Source organism: Meleagris gallopavo, chromosome 2 (genome assembly GCF_905368555.1).
Source record: "Meleagris gallopavo chromosome 2, MGAL_WU_HG_1.1, whole genome shotgun sequence".
NCBI lineage: Eukaryota > Metazoa > Chordata > Aves > Galliformes > Phasianidae > Meleagris > Meleagris gallopavo.
The window spans coordinates 12,413,114-12,430,112 of NC_139405.1; the positions used below are offsets into that span (position 1 = coordinate 12,413,114).

Genomic DNA, 16,999 nt, shown 5'->3' on the forward strand with positions numbered 1-16,999 from the left:
AGTGCTCTTTGTCTGCTTGCATGACTCATTCCCAAGCAAGTCCAAGAAAACTGAACATAACAAATGGCCCCCTATATTCTTCCCAGAGAGGATGCTCAGAACAAATACTCAGTAATTCTCCTATGAAGACAAGTGGAGCAAAAACATTTGTCTTCATAATTTTGGAGCCAGAGAGGAGCATGTGCATATGCGCATGTGTGCATATACATACGTATACACACATACATGCACATAGTCCTCAGGAGTAGAAAGAAAAAAATCCACACAAACTCTACATTTTTCTGTTTTTTCCCCCATTCCAATCTCTAATTATTCAGCTATAAAATGTCATGAAAATATCTTATTTTCACAGCCATCCTTAGCAAGTAAAACATTTGAAGCTAAAGTGTTATCTTAAAAAGAAGAAAGGAGTAGTAGGACTGACCTCAATGCTAAGCTTAAACCATCCTAAATTCAAATGCCAACTCTCTAGGAGACCTGAAATGCATCACTTGGGCACTGAGAAGTTAAAAGGAAAATAAAAAACCCACAACTTTCTACTTATCTGGCAAATTCTGAGGATTAAGATGCTAAGAATTATAAGTTCTTCAGTAATACCTTTCTTCATCACAAAGATCCGGTGAGATTAGGTGACTAATTTACTTGCTGATGTGAGAAACATTCAAGTTCAAAGGATTTTTCTTGTCCTTACCTGAACTCTCACTGAAGAGAAATTTTTCAACTGAATAATGACTGCCTTAAAACCAAGTTATAGGTCCCAAGGAAAGGGCATTTAGGGTTTTAATTCTCAGTCATGTCTAATTCCTCAGTGAAAAATACCATGACACCAGAAGAAATAAATTGGTTACTTAGATTGAAAACATGCCAAACATTTGTCATAAAGAACAGCTTAAAAAGGTAGGGAAAAAGCCAGCAAGTTATAAAGTACAAACTAACCCAGCAGCTAAGAGAAGAAAAAATAAAATCACAGGTCCATGGGATTCATTTTTCTGATAGATTTTCTGCTTCCATCCACTACAATTAATTTGGTCAGATGATTTGCAACAAGCTTATTTCTCTTGATCCCCAAGAGTCTTAAAGTTATAAGGCTGGGTAACGATCTTCAGCCCCAGAGAGGCTTTTTCATAGTTATGAGAGCACTTGCTGGGAAAGCAGAGTGATTTTCATCACTAGCTTGACTGGATTGAATCTGCAGAGATTACTTAAAATCAGAGACCTGGAACCTCTCAGGGGTTTTGTGACAGCCTATTTCAAATTCTGGCATTGTTCAGCTCAAGAGAACTTGTTTTATGGAATTTCCCATGGAAAGCCAGTCTAATTGTAGGTCAAGAAATACACCTTGCTCCCATGTTATGCTCCGACACCCACACCAATAGAGAAACTAGTGATCTTTCCTGAATAATAATTTTTCTAGAGATAAAGAAATAAGTCAAATGCTCTAATATTGCAAAAGCGGGAATTTTTATATGAAATTGAATATAGAAATATTGAGATACTACAAGGAAATCCCTTGGAGCAAGATACTGACACAGCTTCTGTGCATTTCTCAGTTTCCTGCCTTGTGCCTAATAGATGCATGTCCCACAAATGCCTCCAAGCAAGTGATGATTACTTCATCACGAGGCTGACAGTGTTCAACAAGACCCAAAAGGATGTGGCAGAGGGGGTCACTTTTTGCTGCACCAACATTGCTGCTGCTGTGCTCTTCTTCTGTATTGTTCATTAGATCTTTTTCAAGCATATTTCTGAAAAGGACCTGAAATAAGTTTTACATGAAGCAAGTAAAACTTTTGGAAGCACTGCAGCAGTGTCAGAAGGTAAGAACTTATTCTTGGAACAGCCTTATTCTCACATCCAAGCGGATATCTAGGTACCAAACACTTGTTTTGTGGAATCCACATGGATATCAGTGGCAGAGGCAGTGAGTGCAATGATAGCCCAGAGCACTCATGAGGCTCCCAAGGGATGGCAGATGTGAGCTAACACTGCCAGTGAAATGTGCTATACAAGAAGTATATACGTCGCAGCTCAGTGAATTAACTGTTCTCATTAGAAACGCAGGGCACTTTTGTATTATTCCTACATGAATTTGAGTTTCATTCAAACCCAAATGCTCACTCTGCTAAGATGAATCACACTTCATCCCTTCTCCATTGTTGCCAGAGCTCATTTTCCCTATTGTTCTTCTATAAATTAGGGTAATTCATTCAGAAATGAAATTCAGTCCTATACAAAGGCCTTGACAAACCTAAACACTGTTGAAGGAAAAACAAGGGATGCTAGCTCTCCTAATATAGGGAATTTCACTGTAACTTCTTTTGGCCAAGTTTCATAATTAATTTTGAAGCAGCTTCATTAGAAGCAATCTCTGTGCTTTAGTCCACCTTAAGTATAAAAAAAATAGTAAAGATGTACTGTTTTCCTCCTTTTTTCTTCTTATTTTTTGTCTAATTGTTAATAGTTTTAATTAACACCAGAGTGTGCTGCTGAGAAACCATCTCCTCCTTTTTCATTATAGGTGTTAATTGTAGATTCAAATAAAAGATGAAGAAATTGAGGTAAACGTCAAAAGAAGTGCAACACTGCTGGATGTGCAGAAGGAAATTATTTGCACAGTTGTTTTATTTGGGCTTTGCTTGATGTATAACAAAGTCTTACATCTACTTTATATATATATATATATATACACACACACATACACACACACGTGTATATAAAGAGATAAATCCTATCTACATGTATTGTTTTTTGTAACAAAATGCATTTCAAGCTATTTTCTTTTTTCCAAATATATATTTGTTTTTCTTAAGACACACCTTGTTCAGAACAGCTCACAGTCAGACCCTAAGGACATAAGTCTATGTTTTTACTATCAATATTGATTTTGGAAGATTTTATCAGTAGTTAGCCTTGTTCAGACCAAAATTTGAGGGCTTCTAAAATCTTGACCTAATCAATATCAGTTACCTCTGCGTACATCCATGCATATGGTTACATATACATGAACAGCAATGCTTTCCACTTCACGGAGCTCCACTCATGGACACAAAAGAAATCAATGCAACAAAAGTGCAGCAGACAGCTTGAGATGGATATCTCTCTAATTTTCCTAGCCTCCCTTGCCAGAACTTGCAGATCATTGCCCCCATCCTTGTTCTAAGCCATGGCAAGAACAAGACCATAGCATAATTTGTCTGCTGTTTGATGTGTCTTCAAGGTGCACTTGGTCTCCAGTGTTATCTTTCCTTGCATTTCTCAACACTCAAAAGTCCATTAAATCCCAGCTAAGTGGAGACACTGTTGTCCTGGCCAGTCACCTCCATGCCTCACCAACACAGCTCTAACATCACCCTGGAACCCTATACACCACATGTGGTTCAGGTGGCTCCTGCCCAGCCGTGGTGATGGAAGGAAGTTTCTTCTCCCTGCTTGCCAGAGAGCATGGGAAGAATGGCTGGGATCTCAGAACACTCACCTGCATTGACAGTAGTCATTATCTGCCAGGTAATGATGAAGCACAGGCTTTATTCTTCTGTATTAAGTTCATAATTTTAGATAATGAAGAAAACAGACATCTAGTAGATCATAACATGTCCCTTACCTGCCCAGTACTGAACCATGAAGTGCATAAATATTCATAAGAGCATTGTCCATACTGAATTTGAATGATATAGTAATCTCCATTTTATAGCTTCAATCTGTACTGGTCTTGCCCTAAGTCATACTGTCCTTAGTATTCGTGACACTTAAATAATTCAAACTTATTTATTCTTACCTGCTGGTCAGATTTTTACTCATTAACATTCAGGTGTGTCTTCATCTACAGGCTCTGTCATTCTTTTTTTCCTTGGAAATCCTTCCAGTTTTCATTCTACATCACTGTTCCTTCTGTGTCCCACTGAAAAACAAACAAATCAAAACTCACATGTATCATATGTTACATGCACATGTGCCTCATGCTGAGCAAAACACAGTGATTAGCGATAATGGTATTTCAACCTACCTAATGTCATCTCTAAAGAAAATAGAACCTTAAAAAAGAAAAATTGTGGATAAAGGAAGTGTTCAAAGAATGGACAGATGAGTACTTCGTTGTAGAGAAACAATAAGGTGCTATGCTTAATTTGTAAGGAAGTTGTGTCAGTTTTCAAAGATTACAGTTTGAGAAGACATCATGTGCAAAAACATGCTGCCAAATTTGATGCATATCAAGGAATGTTTTGTAAAGACAAAATAGTGAAACTGAAAAAATGTCTGTCATCTCAGAAGAATCTTTTTAAAAATGTTACAACTCAAATAAACTCTAAGCTAGTTATGTGGCAGCAAGTCTGACTACAAAAGAATCAACTGTTTATTGATGAGTTTATTACAGAATAACAGAACTGTAGGGGTTGGAAGGGACTTCCAGAGATCATAGAGTCCAACCAATTATTAAGCAAAGTATGGAAAACATGGCTGATATAATTTATCCTGACAAAAAAAACCCAAACCAAAAAAAAAACCAAAACCAACAACCAAACAAATAAAAAAAAAATCTAGACTTTTCTAAAATGAATCTCACCAGACTATAGCCAGGCAAACTGAAGAAACAGGAATAGGTATCAAAGGTGATTTGGGGAGTAAAGTTGCAAATTTTATGCTTTGGCAACAGATGAGACTATTAATGTTACAGGTGCATCTCAACTTGCCATTTTTGTTAGAAGTATTGATAACAAATATAATGGCTACTCTGGTGCCATTAAAAGACACAACTAAATCTCTTGATTTACAATGTAGCAGTAAAAATTACATTACAGTGATTTTCTTTAACTTTACCAACATATCTGATATATCTACTGATGGAGCACCAATGATGATTGGTAAAAAAAAAAAAAAGAGACTTCTAAAATTAATAGAAGGCAATGGAGTTGCCACTGGCAACCCACATTTGATGAAATATCACTGCATCGGACATCAAGAAAATTTGTGTGTGAAAGCTTTAAGAATGCATAACATTGTGCAAATCATCATCAAAGCTTTGAAGTTCATGAAGTCCAAGTGACTGAATCATCTCAAATTCCAGGAGTTCCTTAGAAGTATGGATACTGATTATGGGGACATAATTTACTTTTTTTGAAGGAAGGTGGCTAAGTTGAGGAAAAGCCTAAAAAGATTTTATGATTTCCAAACTGAAATCAAATCACTTATAGAATGAAAAGGAAAATCTGTGCCAGAACATTAAAATTTAAAATAGCTCAGATTCAGGTTTTTTTGGTGAATTTGATTTAAGTATGCTTTTTAAATGATTTAAGTGTGCCTATTCAAGGAGAAAATCAACTTATCTGTGCTATACTTCAAATCATAACTACATTTGAAATGAAACTTTAATTATGGCAAACTTGAGTTATGGCAAAAAAATTCATGCAGAACAAAGTTCTGTGAACAGTGAAAACTATGCAGCTGTGCTTTCTGTTTTGATAAAGGAATTTGAGAATAGTTTTTAAGAGTGCTGAAAAAATCATCAATTTTTTGTTACATTTGCAACTCCATTTTCAGTCAACATAAAAACATTGCCTGGGAATTTTCAAATGGAATGTATAGCATTGCAGTCAGACATTCAACTCAAAGAAAAATTTGATCATGTCTCTTTACTGGACATTTATAAGCCTAATCTTATCAGAGAGAAATATCCCTCGCTTCACAATCATGCCTTATTTCATATCATTGCTTTTTGGCAGTACATTCATTTGTGAATAACTATTTTTTCAGGATGAAGCACAGGAAAAGCAACATTAGATCAAAAATCTCTGGTGAGTGCCTTGAAAATTCAGTAAGAATTGCAATCACTTCCATAGAAACAGATATTGGTGCATTAGTTTTGCAAAAACAAGGTCAAAATATCCCACTCATCTAACCTTTTTGTTGCCCTCTATTTATTTGTTTTAATTAAAAAAAAATAAAATAAGAAAATAAAATAAGTTTGGTTACTTATAAACATAACTATATTATATAATTCATATATGGCTGAAGACAATTCCTCTTCACTCAATGCAACCAAGGCAAGCCAAAAGTTTGGATACCCATGGCTTAGGGGATCTCCAAACTTCAGATGGCCTTCATAATCCAGTGTTTTCACTTGTGCTAGAGAAAGAATTCTGCATTGCTAGCTCAGATCTAGGCTATAGAGTGATGACATCTTTCCAGATCCCTCTCTCTGTATGACTGAATTTCACCTAAAAAAAAAAGTAATCACTGCTTTCTATTTTCAAAGCTAAGTTTCTTTATAATTTGTGTGTGTGTGTATGTGTGTGTGTGTGTATGTGTGTATGTATATATATATATGTCTTTCAACACTCTCTCCCCAACCCCCTCCAGTACATTATAATTTGTGTTATAAATTGTGTTATTCAACAGCAACAAACTCCTCTTCCGTCCTCACTCCTCATTCCAGTCCAACTCTCCATTCACTAAGAGAAACTGCAATAATTTGCTAGGAAATCCCTCAGGAAAGGTTCACTTGATTTAACTACAGTATTTCGCAAGCCTTTCCAATTTAAGCCCTTGAAAAGAGTCTCAGGAGGAACACTGTTACATGCAGCCTCAATTTTTCTAAAGAAGTCCTTGTCTGCCCATCAGATGTTCACTTCATATTTGCTTTGGTCCCCAACTATGCCTTCATCACCCATATACTCTCCTTTTTCTCTGCATTCCAAGTAAAGCAGCAGATCACTTATGCTCCTTAGTTCCTTCACCATCTCCTTCAGCCAATACACAAAGAGCAGAAGCTAAGATCTGGGAGACATTTGCACAGGCAGGAAAGTTTGCAGAGGTTGTAGCATTTGGGGCACAGGGTGGCAGCTTCAATGAGCACTGACAGCCAGATGACAAAACCCCATTTGGCTCACCACTTGTTTCCCTCTGCTTTTTCACTAATCTAGCTTTATACTTCGTTCCTTCCACTTGCTTTCTGCTTTCAGCTGTTGAGACTTCCCCTGTGAAATGCTGCTCCCCCTTCATGGGATTTTCTTCTTCAAGGTTTAGTTTTTCTTTCCCCTTTTTTTTTTTTTAATTTTTATTTTAAATTTTCATTTTTCCTCAAGAAACTAAGACCTATTCTGCTTTAATCACTGCTCCAGTTAGTATCCTCCAGCCTTCTTCCAGCCCCTTTCATTTTCACTGCTTCCTCCCAGTGGAGCTGGCCTGCTCAATTCTGTAACTCCCTCAAGTTTACTTTTTTAAATGTACTGCTATGTGCATAATTCATCTCTAAATCGAATTTGTTTCCTACAGGGATAATCATACAACCTTCCTTAGCATGCCTTTGAATTGGTTGTTATCCTTTCCTTCCTGGTAATTCCACCTATAATGATATATATTTGAGGCAGGAAAGCTACAGGACAGACTAAAGCCAGGACTACCTTTAAATCTGTTGGTTTTTGTTTTCCTCGCTCTAAAAATGATGAGCTAAGTGGCTTATCACATTAATTTTTGAGCCATTAATAGTGTAGAGCCTAATTTAGAAGCAAAGCTAACACATAGGAAAACCAAGCAGCACAGATGACAAAATTATCACACCTTCTCTGGTATTGGCAAGCAGAGTGAGGGCTGAGCACTTGCACATGTGGCTTACTTGCATTAGTGTGAAAACAAGGACTTTGGGGAAAAAATATACTGTATTTTATTATTCAAATTGGATTTGTTTTTGTGTCAATTCATATAACATGACATACATTTTTTTGGGGAACATGCTTACATGCATCTTTGATATGGACTTTTTCAAATTATAACAGGAGAAACAGTGATGAAGAGCATCCATGCAACTATGCTGCCTTCACATGTGCTTACTTCAGAGTGAGGGAGAAGAGAGACAAAACCAACCCAAACAGATAGAAAACAGAGCATGACTATTTATAAGATATATACATGAAGAGTTTCCTACAGCAGAGCCACATCCCTGGGCTTCACGCTGCTCCTAAAGTACAGAAAGCATATATACAAAGTACCTCATATATCAGCTTGTTGGATTTTATTGCAAGAAATCCATCAGCCATCATATTACCATGCAAATCCTCTTACTGCCTTGACTGACACAATCATTTCAGAAATATATGTGTTTTAAAAAATAATATTAACCCGGAAATAAATTATTTCATGCATGTCACCAGCTCCCATTAACAGTAATGAGGGTTTCTGTGTTGGAAAGTAAGAATGGACTGCTCACTCGTTTGCCTTACTTAGGAGGGTAAGCTGTGAATTGCACACACACACACACACATATACATATCCTTTTTTTTTTTTCTTTGTCCTGGCTATATTTATATTTATATATACACACACATATATATCTTGAGAGATTAAAGCAGGCAGCCAGGACAAAAGAAAAAGAATCCCAACATGCATACATACACACACACAAACCCCACTAAGAACTGGAATATTTCCATTAAGGAAAGGTGCAGAATTATGTATCTGCTTGCTTTCTGGTAGCCTCCTGAATCAATGGGACACAGTCCCTCTTATCTCTGCCCTGATGCTGTGGGAAGGTGGCCGCCAGCCAGCAGCTGGGAGCAGGACAGCGCTGCAGCTAGTGAGCACGGAATATGCTGGAAGCTGAGAAAACTGCAATCATTCTTTGCCTCAGAAAATGTAATTACTCTGCATATGTAATTTCCCAATCATAAATTTCAAATCTTTTTCTCTACTGCAATCTTTCATAAAATTGATTTCTTTTGAATTCTGTATTTAAATCACAATCATTCAGCTCCAAATAGCTCCAGAGATAAAGGCTATTTTGTGATCTTTTCTCCCTCTTTCTGTATAGAAGTCTTCATAACTTCCTCTCTTTTTAAGAGCAAAGTAAAGAATGGTTACCAATATTAAACTCCATCACTTAAATATTACATAAAATAGCAAGCCTGCTGGTTTTTTTTTTTTTTTTTTGCTTTTTTTTTTTTTTTTAATTTATTACATTTCCATGGTTTAGGGTATTCTTATCCTCTGCCACTACATGAGACTCAAAAGAATACAGGCAAATTTCAGACTAAGGAAAGAAGCTTTTAATTTCACTGTTCAGGGTGACGGAAAGAATCAATCCCACAGTAGCAAGCATTCCATATCATAAAAAGAGCTAAGAGGTGGGACTGGTTTCAAGGAGCTTAGCTTGTGGTGCTAAGTGTCAACATCAATTACAAAGGAACAAAGATTTCATGAACCTGCAAACACCACAGGGAACCCCATTAGCCGTGCTGACAGGCAGTTCTCTAAATGGCTCGCCCTAAGCAATTTCTGTGTAGGTCCCTCTGCTACAACCCTATTTAGCACCACTCTTACCCCCTCCTCCTCCTCCTCCTGCCACCAATCCTGGTGATGTGTCTATCCCGACAGCCTCCTGCTCTGTAATCTGCATGGCAACCAGGTACGTGTATTAGGGGCACTGAGGAGAAGCTACAGCCCAGGTGATGCCAGCTGGGATGTGCAGAAGGGCACAGTCGTTCACAGAGAGGTCCAAGGTAAGGACGCAAACACCAAATGGCCTTTAAGTTAATGTTGTTGAATAAACAGAAGTAAAAGAGAATAAAGACTTGCTGCCCACCTTGAGTGCCTCTGAAACTTTGGACCATGTAGGGAAGCTCAGCTGTCAGGTGAAGCATGGGGTCAAGCATGTTTTGAATTCATCCATTCAGTAGAGGTGAAAAGATAAAGGATTGCAATGGAATATAAGATGTGAGACATAACCAAATCCAATGATATGTTACACCTAAAGAGGACGGGAAGAGCTGGATATACTGTGTTCTATGTCTTTCAGGAGACGAATAAGTGATTGGAAACTTATTCATACACTCCATAGGCTTCTGCCTTCACTAAATGGTAGGTAATAAACCTTATTGGATTTCATATTTTGTGGGAAATTACTCTTTCATAGCTTTGTCCCTTTAAGGGACGCCCATTTAGTAAAATATATAGGTTTTATTGCATCTAAAGGAATAAAAGATTTTAAGTGAACATTAATGCTCTCTCAAAGTGCAAGAGCCAGGAACTTCAAGCCAAATTCACAGCTAGAATCAGAAATCTTTCATAAGCTTTGTGCATTCAAAAAGAAAAACTTTGAGTATAGAAGAGTTTCATTTTAACAATACTTAGGTCTCCTTTCTTCTTTTATTCACACAGGTAACATCTTTCACCTCTCCTCAGTTTTCCTTGTCTTCAAGTTTCTATTAAACCTCCTCATTCTCCTCCTTTTGCCTTGACTCCTCTTTCCTTCTGCCCAATACACCAGTTCCAGCAAAGAACATGCAAAGAACTTCCCATCCTATTTCAGAAGTGTCTGTCTGGTGCTCACCACTTGTATATTTCCTTCCCACTCCCCCCAAAGGCTATTTATCAACACATGTGGGAATTGTAAAATAACAGTCTGTCTGTGGCATTATTATTCCTGAACAGAGGAAATACTATAAAAGCAAGAAAAACCTCTTACTCCCTCACTTTCCAAGGCTCACAACCAATCTCCCCGAGGCAAGTCAAACTGAAGAGTTCAGATTTCCCACAGATCTAAAGACACTGCCGTCTCTCATACTGCCAAACTGCAAAGACAGTTCAAACATCCACAGTTTGTGTTTCATACAATCTTACTTTTCCCAGGCAGTTGCTTTCTGCACATCTTCTGTGGCCATGTCCAGCATCCCAGCACAGGTCAGTTATTCACGGATGCATCTTCTCCAGGTGGTGCCTATTCTTCACTGACTACCTTGTTCTCTTCTTCATCTAACCTGATGCCATTCCCCCTTCTTTCTGCAAGTTATCCTGCAGAAAATTTAATCATTAGAATGGCTTAGGTTGGAAGGTACCTAAAGTTAATCTAGTTACAAACCCCCCTGGCTGCAAGCAGGCTTGCCAACCACTAGATCAAGCACTAGATCAGGTTGTCCAGGCCCCATCCAACCTGGCTGTGAACACTCCAGGGATGGGGCACCCTCAACCTCTCTGGGCAGCAGTGCCGGGACCTCATCACCCTCTCTGTGAAAAACTTCCTCCTACATCTAATCTAAATTTCTCTTCCTTAAGTTTAAAACCATTTCCCTCTGTTCTATTGTATGATGCATGTAAAAAGTTGATTTCCCTCCTGTAATGATGACAATTAATTATGACAAATCCAGCCTCCTCACCTAACCACTGGGAGCAGATCAGTAGGTGAACGAACCACTGCTTTTGAGATGCACAGTCAAGGATGCTACTCAGTCAAGAGAAGTAAAATCTTTCTATTAATTTCAATTTCTCAGGCACACAACCTAACCTAAATGCATGCCAGTGACACAGACTGGAGTTACCATCAGAGGCAAACATGCTCAGCTCCTTGTAGGTCTAGGGCTGGTTGTAACAAAGTCTTTAAATGAGCACAGCGTCCCCAGGATTTAATCATACCAAACAGCATTTTTATGTTTCAAGATACTTATATACAATCAAGAGAAAGTCTCCAATTAGGTAATGAAATTACTATTTCTGCTCTTATTCAAATCTTCTAATTTCAATTCAGTAATGAACTTTGTTTTCTGTGACTCAAAGAATGATTTACTTTGTTTCACAGGTCTCAGCATCTAAAGAGGCTTTGACAAGGAGCATACCTAGAGTTTCTGATACAAGTATAATAAATCTAATGTTGTCAAGCATGGTGGCATTTTTATTTTATTTTCAAAGAGAATTTAATCTAACTTCCCAGGGGATTCTTCTCTCATGCCATAACAAAGTCTGGCTTGTAATGGATTTCCCATTTTTCTTTCTGTCTTGAATAATGACAAAATTGCTGCACAGAGAAGCAGCATTCTATAATATGCCACAAAATGCAAGCGGGAAGTGACAGCTGTCTCAGAACGGCATCACAGGTCTAGCATCTGAAATCTAGCATCATGGGTACTTAACTGGTTAACATCTCACTGCCAGTGCTTTCCACAGACTTGGAGCACAAGGAAAGTCCGAGTGGAATAGGAAAGAAAACAGATAACAGACAAAAATAAAGAAAATATATAAATCAATAAGTAGCATTTAAGGACTAAACTTTTAATAGATAAAATGTTGGTACAAAGCAGCTGAGAATCTGGTTCAAAATGTTCATCTCCACATGTCATTCTACATAAAGGATTTTTTTTTAATTAGATTTATTTCAAGCAATAGTATTTAATGGAAATTGTGCATCCCTTTGGGAAGAAGACTACTGTTATACTCCATTGTAAACCTTTATGAATCAAAAGATTAAAAGCCACTTCTCTCTTCAATGACATAATTTTCTTCAACCAATTTTAAAATGATTTCACTGCTGCAGAGCATCCTCATAAAAGTAATATTTTCTCCTGTAATAGGTATGACTGTATCTATTTTACTAGCTCAAAAATTGCACTGGACATTCTAGCAAAAAGTTAAGCTTGTGCTCACAGTACGCAAAGTCATATTTGCCACTTAAAGAAAAAAAAGCGAGGCTTTTTCCTCTGTGTTTTGCAGTGTAAACCTCAGGCAAGGAGTTCAGAGCTCAGTAATTAGTGCGTGAGCAACCTCACACTTGCAGTACCTCGTGTTCTGTAACGCTGATGGTAGCAAGAAGTCGTCATGGGAACCCAGAGGTAGTAGTCCTGCTCGTATTTCAGTATGCATTTACACAAATCCTAATTTGCTCTGTTGGCTGTGCCCTCCAACAGCTCAGATCTTTTATTTAAGAAGTCATTTCCTATCAAGCCTGATCAAGACCCAAGGTCCTTCATACAGCCCTTGTGGATGCTGTTGTCTCTTCTTCCTGCTTACTGTTAACAGTATCTACTGGGTCTTCTCTGTAACCAATCCCAAAGGGCTCAGCAAGACGACTATGGTCATTATTTTCATTCAACAGGTGAAAAAAACTGAGCAACAGGCAGATAACTTGCCCCATGCCCAGTGGACACTCATCAGATGTCCACAGCAAGGAGGGTGCTGCTGAGGCTCCAGCCTCACAGCTGAGCTGCTCTGTGCTAACGCAGACAGGGGGAGAGGGAGTTGTGTAATTGTTCTGAAAGCATGCCAAGCAGCTTGTTTACAGAGTTAAACTATCTGTAGAATAATTTAACAGGGAAAACTGTGCAGCTTCCTGTTACTTGTGATACAAGGTAGCTCATTTTCTCATCCTAATTTGACAGGAGAAAAGTGACCACATGGATGGAGCAGCCACTGAATGCAGCTGGACATCTGCCCTGTTCCATATCTCAAGGTACCCGGGTCTCTATTCCAGGTGCACACTGCTTGAAAAGATGCTGAACTAAAGGGGATCCAGAATGAAAATGAGAAGTTGCAAATTCAATCACTGCAAGACCCAACTTCAACATGTCTTGGTTGCCACAGTCCTGATTTAAGAGCCCATCTTCCTCTCTACCTTGCACTATCCTTTACACTATCTTGCCCTTTCAAGCACAGAGCCATCAATAATAGCAGCCTGCTGCTGGATTCAGATATCATCTGCATCTCTTTCTATGATGTTTGCAGCAGTTTTTTGTTCGTACCAAGAAATACTGAGTCCTTCAGGTCAGATATGATGAAAAATTTATTCTCAGAAAGAACGGTCAGGCACTGGCACAGGTTGCCCATGGAGGTGGTGGAGTCACTGTCCCTGGAGGTGTTCAAGAAGCATGGAGATGTGGCACAGAGGGACATGGTTAATGAGCAAGGTGGGGATGGGTCAATAATTGGACATGATGATCTTAGTGGTCTATTCTAACCTTGATGTTTCCATGATTTTTTCGAAATCCAGTCAAAGTGTTCATAGCAGCTCCTTCCCAGCTGCTACAAGAAGCAGTGATGTAAAAAGGTAAAAGAGAACCTCCAGGACCCTAAGTGAGAGCTGAGTCAGACTTGGAGCTTATCCATACCCATCACTCTGCTGCAGAGAGAGGGGCTGTCAGGAGAAGTCTGTTATCAAAAGGGCATCCTGCCCATATGACTCTGAACCAGTGTTCTTTCTGTGAATGGGACAGTTTCTCCTTGTATAACCTTACACCTACAATCTCACATTAAATTCTTTCCTTTTCCTGCTCCTCTCTTTCCCACTCTTAGTGGAGAAGCCAGTCCCAGCCACATTAACCTTGCTAGGTCAGCGCTGCAGCAGGGAAGCAGCTCTTCTTGCCAGGGGCTGCTGGAAGATGTTGCCATGAGTGGTTTCAAGCTACCCTTCTCCCATCCCTACTTTCTCTTTTTATTTTTGAGAGGTTGGAATATCACAGGATAAAGAGACTGCAGCTGTGTTGGGGAAAAGAAACCAGTCACGCCTCAGCAATTTATGGACAATTTCCCATTAATAAGAGATAATGGAGTGCAGTTCAATGGGTTTGCAATTGTACATTCGCTCTTTGAGAATATGGAGGGGAATTTGACAGCAGTTTGCTCCTCTCAGAAATGGCATTACCATGATTTTGTATATCCCATTGTACAGAGGGAGGTTTGGACAGTCTGAAATGCTTTAACAGCCTATTAGAAAAGCGCAGGTGTATCCAGTTATTGAAATGACCACAAATACTGTTACTGCAAGGGAAACATCTGATACACCTTACCCATGAGCTCACAGCTCCCACCTGCACGTGCTCAGCCGCCAGCACACAGTGCAGGAGCAAAGTTCTGCTGGTCACAGTGAGTACCGGCCCAACTCAGTTCTCCTTGCAAAAGAGGCTGGAGAAAAACATGACAAAGGATGCTCCATGAGATATGAAGAGCAGATCATGCATTTGCATGCCATTTTCATGGCAGGTCAGCATACTTGACATACATATATTTGAACCAAGCTTTTTGGAAAGGCTGTCCTGACCACAGCTCTGCCTACCCTAACCTCATAATTGTCTGGAGTTACTCCACCATTTTGTACTGCAAATTAATGCAGAAACAATACCAGATTACCATAGCTAGGTAGACTTCTTAGGGGTGAGAATCATGAGTCAGTTGCAGAGTGGTAAGATTCTATGAGAGTTTTCTCCTGGACCTTGACAGTGAGTGCATGATCCACCGCTACAGAACCAAGGGCCCACAGTGTCAGATAAATCTGCTCACCTATGGTTCTTTCTCTTCAGAGTCCTTCTAGATATGGATATACTCATCCTGGAAAGGCACACTGGTTAACAGCGCACACAGTTCCTCTCAATTTCAATTTGCTGTCTCCTGGTAAAATTGACCCCTTTCTTAATACCTTATGAACAAGGGCAAATAGAAGTGCACTTCTCATCACTGGTTTCTACACGCACTCTCTGACACGTATCCTGCCTAAATTCAACTTTTCCATCACTAAAATTAAAAGCAAGCAGAAAATTTCTAGTTCACATTTTTCTCCAGATCCTCTCTTAGTCTGTACTCTCTTGAAGATAAGATAATTAGAGTTCCCAATGAAGAAGTACCATCAGTTATTTCACAAATCAGTGATTATATCTGACGCTTTATTTTTCACTGTACTTTTTTTTGTTGCATCTATATGACTACAAAATGCATTTTAAGTATTTCTCCTAAGTGACAGCAGTAAAGTGTAAGACCTCCTTTCTTCTCGATATACTAATAGGCCACTTGTTTATAAGAGTCCAAATACAGAGTACACTGCTATCCAAAATAAATGAGACCACTTCCCCACTCTCCCCTCCACCAGACTAATTGCACTGACAAATACCATCTCAACCATTACATTTTTAATGAACTTAAGAAATCTATTTCAAGTCATAAGCTTCTGTGGTAAGAAAATCTAGATTTCACCAAAGTTTGCAAGCAAAAGGTTTTTTTTTTTGCAAAACTCTTTAGAGTCTATTACTATTTCCTAGGTTAAAGCATCTTTTGAAAGGAAATGAAACCATGAGTACAGCAATACTACAGAACTACACCAGCTCTCTACAGAGCTTCCGTTGGAAATAAACCAGAAATAGCCAAATCAGTCCATTTTCAGACATAGATAAAAGTGGGGTTGCAAGAACTGAGCATGTGTATAATCAGTGGACATACAGATAGTATGGTATATCCAGGAACTTAGCTAACGTAATTGTTATACTGGAGTAAGGAAAGAAAGTCACTCACCCTATCCTGAGCTCGCAAGATAGACTCCAGTGGAGCAAATCTCCAGAGAGATCCTTCCCTACTGGCAGTCAGCTCTTAAATGATTCTAGGAGAGATGGAGCCAAGCTCCACCCCTTCCTGCAGCACAGGTGAATTGCCTTCACCTGTGCTCCCATGGCTGACTCATTGCTCACCTCAGGTGATCAATCAGAGGTTCAGGCCATGATTCAGCAACCCCATACAGCATGCAAACCTTTAATTTGAAATTTCTTCTCAAACAACTTCCCAGACATGATCCAAGTTTGCAGCGCAGCCTGAAATTAGTCACATTTGGTATAATTTCCAATTTCAGTGCAGGTCTCTTGCAGCTTCAGGCATTTCCAAAGGATACAGATTTGAGGCAATACCACAAACGGCCACATGCATCCCCTGTGACATCTTATCTCTAAAAATTAAAACTACAACTCTTTCTTGCATAAAAATATTACTTGTCATGAAGAAAATTAATTAAAAAAAAAAAAAAATTTGCTCAAGGTTGCAAGCTCTCCTTCCTGCACCTATATTCTGAGACCAAGGCACACGGTGTCCAGTCACTCAGTGGAAGACAGATGCACTTTCAAGATGGACACATAAAAGACAACAACCTCACTTATCTTGCACAAACAGAGGAGTTTGGTGATCCTCTTAAGAGCTCCTTCATCTCTATGGAGAACTGACCTTTTCAGAGCTACAAAGACGGTGAAGGGCCCAGAAGAAAAGGTGTGTGAGGAGCGCTGAGGTCCCCGGTTTGCTCAGCCCAGAGCAGAGGAGCTGAGGAGAGGCCTCATGGCGGCTACAGCTCCTCACAGGGAGCGGAGGGCAGCGCTGAGCTCTGCTCTGTGTGACAGCAACAGGGCCCGAGGGAATGGCATGGAGCAGTGTCAGGGGAGGGCTGGCGGGTGAGGGAATGATCCCAGAGGGTAGTGGGCACAGAACAGGCTGCCCAGAGCAG

General features: G+C 39.2%; 1 protein-coding gene across 7 annotated transcripts in view; it reads right to left on the reverse strand.

Annotated features, from left to right (window-relative positions):
- Window positions 1–16,999, reverse strand: part of SPTLC3 (serine palmitoyltransferase long chain base subunit 3) — a 292,640-nt gene that overhangs the window by 236,594 nt on the left and 39,047 nt on the right. For 6 of the 7 annotated variants that reach the window (XM_085218945.1, XM_085218943.1, XM_085218944.1 and 3 more), the window contains exon 4: window positions 3,776–3,898. The gene's annotated coding sequence lies outside the window, so the exon portion shown is untranslated. Of the gene's footprint in view, window positions 1–3,775; window positions 3,899–10,608; window positions 10,780–16,999 lie in introns of all 7 variants that reach the window. The other variant, XM_085218942.1, reaches the window with a different exon arrangement.